Source organism: Benincasa hispida, chromosome 12, assembly GCF_027475165.1.
Source record: "Benincasa hispida cultivar pf3 chromosome 12, pf3_genome.v1.1, whole genome shotgun sequence".
NCBI lineage: Eukaryota > Viridiplantae > Streptophyta > Magnoliopsida > Cucurbitales > Cucurbitaceae > Benincasa > Benincasa hispida.
Genome location: NC_143489.1, coordinates 24,331,797 through 24,337,656, shown reverse-complemented (window position 1 = coordinate 24,337,656; position 5,860 = coordinate 24,331,797). Strand labels below are relative to the sequence as shown.

General features: G+C 31.9%; 1 pseudogene across 1 annotated transcript; it reads right to left on the bottom strand.

The window, feature by feature from the left end:
* Positions 1-2,876: 2,876 nt before the first annotated feature.
* Positions 2,877-5,207, bottom strand: LOC120070010 (cytochrome P450 89A2-like; annotated as a pseudogene). The gene is made up of 3 exons (XR_016525369.1): positions 4,464-5,207; positions 3,942-4,255; positions 2,877-3,529 (listed from the first exon to the last, which is right to left on the bottom strand). The product of XR_016525369.1 is annotated as a cytochrome P450 89A2-like (transcript).
* Between the last annotated feature and the right edge of the window lie 653 nt (positions 5,208-5,860).

Sequence of the window (5,860 nt, the reverse complement as noted above, 5' to 3'; positions counted from 1 at the left end):
AACTGCTATATCATGGCCATCATTGAAACGGACTATAACAACCACTTCTTCAAATCATGCTGAAATCTTTGGAATGCACATGGCTAGTCTAGATTGTGTATGACTAAGATCAATGACTCAGTACATTCGTGGAACATGCGGCTTAACTTCTAATAAAAATATTCCAACAATATTATACGAAGACAATATAACTTGCATAGCCCAGATCAAAGGAGGATATATGAAAGAAAATAGAATAAAACATATTTCACCGAAGCTTTTATACACTCATGATCTTGAAGAAAATTGTGACATCACTGTACAACAAATTTGTTTGAAGAATAACTTGAAAGACTTAATTAGGAAGATATTACCTACCACAACCTTTGAAAAAGTGGTGCACAACATTGGAATGCGGTGACTCAGAAATCTTAGTGATATTTCCATAAGGGGAAGTAAATATATTGTATTCTTTTTAAGAGTATTAGATTATTTGAAATATGTACTTTTTTCCCTTCATTAGGAATTTTTCCTAATGAGGTTTTTCCTAGTAAGATTTTAACGAGCTATATTTCTTATATAATGGACATTTAAGGAAATGTATTATAAATATGTTAAATTATGTGTAATGTAGATGCCCAAGATTAGTGTCCTAACGACAGTAATTCACCCCATGTGTCACTCTACATGTTACCCATATGTCTCATACCTACACATTATTAATGTCCATGTAAAGTCACTTCCTACTTGCCATTTTGCCTATAACTAGAGATATTTGGTGGATCTCGATAAAATACATACATTGGTGAAAATTTCATGAATTTTGGAGACAGTGGAGAATTTTAGAGGAATTTCCTATTTTCTTATTTTTCCTATTTTATTTATTTATATATTATGTTTTTATTTATTCTAATATTATATTTTCTCGATGTTCGTATTGTCGTTGCACTCATTTTTATAACATAATCCAAAATATTCATAAATCATACATACATGAAGCACATTTTCTCATTATAATGAAAAACTTTATATAAAATTAAATAAATGCAAGTAGGAGAGGGAAATTGGTCATAGAAAATTGTAGTCACTAGTTGGCCATAACATGGTGTAAAGAAATTGGATGGAAGTGCACTATTAAACTCCTCTAATTATTATAGATTCCTTGACTTATGCCCTTTTTTTTAAAAAAAATTATTTAAATAATCATTTTTATTTCATATACCTTATCCCTCGACAAACCAAACTCAATCTTAAATTTTCCCACTTGAATCATGGATCATAAATTTAAATAACATGTGAAATTAACAACACCGTACCTCATCAAAAATAAAATTAAAAACTACGAACAAAACAACCAATAAACCATACAAAATTCAACCCAAAAAGTTACCCGTGATCTAATCACAAAAATATATCTAAATCCAACTATGAAATCTGAAGTTTGAATTGTTGCTATTTTTACTCGCGTATTTTTCTGTATTTTGTAGGAATCGAGTCCTTGGAGTAACTTAGATCTTCTTAAGAATATATTATATCGATGTAGCCAAAATCGAATAGATAGTGTCTCGACGTTTTGCCAATAATTAGGCCAATTGACCCGTACAGGTAACCTTGAGAGTATGATTCTTTCAACAATAATAGGTTGAGTTCTTACACTTATTTATATAGTTCATGAATTGTTTCCACTTATTTTAGGAGAAGATTTCAAATATTGGATAAATGAGTGGTAAAATAAGACGTTTAAATGTCTTTTTTCCTTTAAATAATATTTACAACTCAAGGGATCACTGTTATCTAAATAGGTATTGTGGGATGATAAGACATTTTCTTCATATACAATGACTCCCAAACTCAACTTTAGTTTCTGTAGTTCATATTTATTTGTTTAAAAAATATTTACTTTATTTCGGTGTCCAATCACACACTGTTAAAATGATTTGTGACGACTCATCTTTTTCTTTTAAATTATTCTTTCGAGAATGTCGGCTGCTCCACGTCGTCTTAGACATGTGACGACAATGGATATAAAAATGGCATTATTAAACATAAATAAGTCTCGATGCAAAATTAATAACAATAATACAATTGTCTCTATCCTTCAAATGTTGTTCAAATTTGGTTTGCAATAGTATTTCATTCAAGTCATTCGTCTAAAAGGACGTCGACTAAAAATCAACTCAATTATATTACTATTCTGTAAATGTTATCGTTGTTAACTATTACATGTGAAGCTAAATGAATGTTTTAATGAACAAAATTTATATATTATAAAATTCCAACCGATTTCAAATGTAATACAAATAAAAATTAAAAATTAAAATAATATTGCAAATTTTAAATTTTAAAAATTAAAAATATTAAAATTTAAATTAAAAATTAAACTAATATATAAATATAGAAAAATCAATAAAATAAAACAAATAAATAAATATAAAAGAAATATATTTAAAAAAAAAATAAAATTAAAAAGCCAGATACTCCCTTACCTGGGATTCGATGAAATGCCTAACTACCAACAGATCAGACTTTATTTTTATTAAACGGTAATATATAAAACAAAACAAATAAAAAAGGAGAAATTATGTTGTAGTTTAAATTTACTTTAAAAATGTTGACGGATTATCAAATAAGTCATTTTCTTGAAAAATGGAAAATAGAATTTACTTGTCACGGTTTAGAAGTTTAATTAAAATTGAAACAAATACGAGTCTCACACATGTATTTCGAATAATATCTCAAGTAGAGTGTAAATTGATATGTTAGTATTTCATGATTTTAATTGATACAACTTCTAATTTTAAGTGTAAAAATTAGTCTTTTCTCCTTTAATATTATTGCACAATCAACTTATTTATTTATTAAATGTAATAATACAAATATGATAAGGTAATAAATAAGTCACGGAAAAACTTAATTATACAATTTTTTTAGAGTCGAAAGTTCAAATTCTCATCCTACATTTGTTGGATTTGAAGAAGAATATTCTATCTTTGATGCATGCAAAGTTTCTACTCAAACATGCTACCTATAGATTATTATATGATCTTTCTAAAACCTTGGATGAATATAGGCTTTGAGAGGATTCTTCATTACAATGGTGAATTCCATTTTCTCTGATAAATCAACTTCTCCTTCCATAGCTTTCCACTCAAATCTCCAAACCAAATTTGCTACAAAATATTCCAAATGAAGCATTGCCAAACCAGCCCCTGGACAAATCCTTCTCCCTGCTCCAAATGGCATCATCTTAATCTCCTTGCTCCCCGTTATATCGAACGTCGTCGATGCCGTCTCCCCTCCGACATTGCTCATGAACCGCTCTGGCTTAAACGCCATCGGATCTTCCCATACTTGTGGATCCCATCCCATCTCTACTGCGTAGATGTTCACAATTCCATTCTTGGGTATGAAATAATTCTCCAACGTTGTATCTTCTTTCACTGCATGTGGTAACATGAAATGCCCTGGTGGATGCCTTCTTAATCCTTCTAGAATAACTGCTTTCAAATATGGAAGCTTCCCTAAATCTTCTTCCTTCACCTCTTCCTCCCTATTAAATATGTCGCAACTTATTAGATCATTTGGTGTCTAAAAAAAAATTAAATTTTTTTTTTTTTAAGTAGAGGAATGTTTGTCACGTGACAATTTATGATTGACTATACAAATATGGGCGAACTTAAATCAAGTGGAGATTGGAAAAAATTTGTAGTACTATAGTATTACCATAATACTAAAATTACTTGTCCATAATAATACCTTCATTAATTACTTGTCATGATTATCATCATTTAAGAATAACATGAATCTGAAAAATAAATTAATATATTATTTAATGACGTATCAAATAGTAGATTGAAAAGATAGATACTGGGATTATTTAGAAATTTTTTCAATGAAGATCCTCCTAGTTGTTAATATTAATAATCACTCGTTGTAAGTGCAAGAAAAAAGATTAAATATACCGTAATTCATGTTGTTTCGTACTGGATCCCTTAACTCCTTTGATCTCTTCAAATAATTTTTGTTGAATTTGTGGGTACTTCACTAAATTCGCCATGATCCATTGCAATGTCGTGGCGGTGGTGTCGGTGCCGGCGTTGAGAAACTCTGAACATAAATTCACCATTTCTTCGTTCTTAAGCTTTCTTTTCTCGTCGATGAGCTGCAAATCGAGCAGCGTATCAACATAAGATACCACAAATTCTTCCTTTTCTTCTTTTGTTTTTGATCTTTCTTCTTTGACCTTTTCTCGAGCCTTGATAAATGGGATTAGGACCTGTATTTAAGAATATAAATAAATGATTAAATGTACTATATAATCATAACTTAACTGACATATTTATAATACCAAACTCGTCTAATAATTTAAAATGATAACAAAATTGAGATAATGCGACTATTTTTAATCATCAAGAATAATTTAAAAAAACTTAACACGACTTTCTAAAAGGATTTTGAATTGAATTAAGTAAAGGAGAGTTGACCTTTTGTTGTTTGCTCTTGAGTTGTAAATATTCCTTCCAGCGCTTTCTAAGCAAAATCTTCATCAACTTAGGCCACAAATTAAGTATAACAAATCGTTGAAGATTTACAAGTATCTCACGCTGTACTTGCTGAATCTCCAAGATCTGTGTCTCATTCAACTTGTCTCCAAAGCACATCAAAACCAACAAACAAAACATAGCAAAGTGAAAATGCTCAACAACAACCGAGCCGCCCTCGGATCCCGATCGAGCCGAAAGGCGAGCGATGAGGATGTCCAGAACCCACTTGCGGGCCCGGGAATAAGCCCTGACCCGCGAAGGGTGGAGCATCTCTGCCGCGAGGTTGCGACGGAGAAGGCGCCAAGTGGGGCCATAAGAAGCAGAGGCGATGTTGTCGAGGTTGGCAGAAGCCGTGATCCTATTGACGGAGAGGGCGTGGGGGCGGTCAGCAAAAATGGCGCCGTTTTGGACGAGGGCCTTGTGGGCGATGGAGCGGTCGGAGATGATGATGGCGGGCGCCGGGCCGAGGTGGACGGTGAGGATGGGGCCATATTTGGCAATGAAACTACGTAACAAAGATTCAAGCTCAAGAGGGGACTGGCGAAGCCAAAGGAAGTTGGTGAGAATAGGGAATGTGGAAGGGCCTGGTGGGAGTTTGTAAGGGCCATGTCTAGAAGGGAAAAGAAATAACTTCACAAGAAAGGAAATGAAGAGAGAAACAAGTATGAAAAGAATCCACTTCATTTTTCCTTTCTATGTTTAAACTTGAAAGCATGAAACTTAACACACACACACACATATATATATATATATATACAAAACATTATGCATGTAGTTTTCTCCTTCCCCATTTGTTGGATGCATGTAGTTAATTATAAGTACATTGTAAAGACCAAATTGGCCTTTCTCTTGTTTAAAAAAACAAATTTTGTAATAATTGAAGGATCATAAAGGGGCGTATCTGTCTTTTAAATTTTTAAATATTAGAGAAAGAAAGGGAATGAAACAAGCTAGAATGTGGATTAATTAAAGAAGGAAAGTTATTGTATAGAGAAGAGAGAAATGTATTGAACGTTAAGATTAAATGGGGAGGAAATAAAGGTAAAAAGAGAAGCAAAATGAAAATAATATTATTACATTACAAGAAAGCGACAAATAAGGAACGTTGGGCAACATTTGAAATTGAAAACTTAGACCAATGGTTAATGTATAGAAGATATTACTCGATGAATAAGGAAAATACTTAGGTGCATCCCATGCATCACACTTAGTTGTTCAATCATAATTTTTCATGTGACAAATTCTTTTTGTTTCTTCTTTAAAATATTTTAATTCATTTTTTGCTGAGAAGGGAAACATAGAAATTAAGGGTGTTTATGGGTTGGGTTGGATTGGGT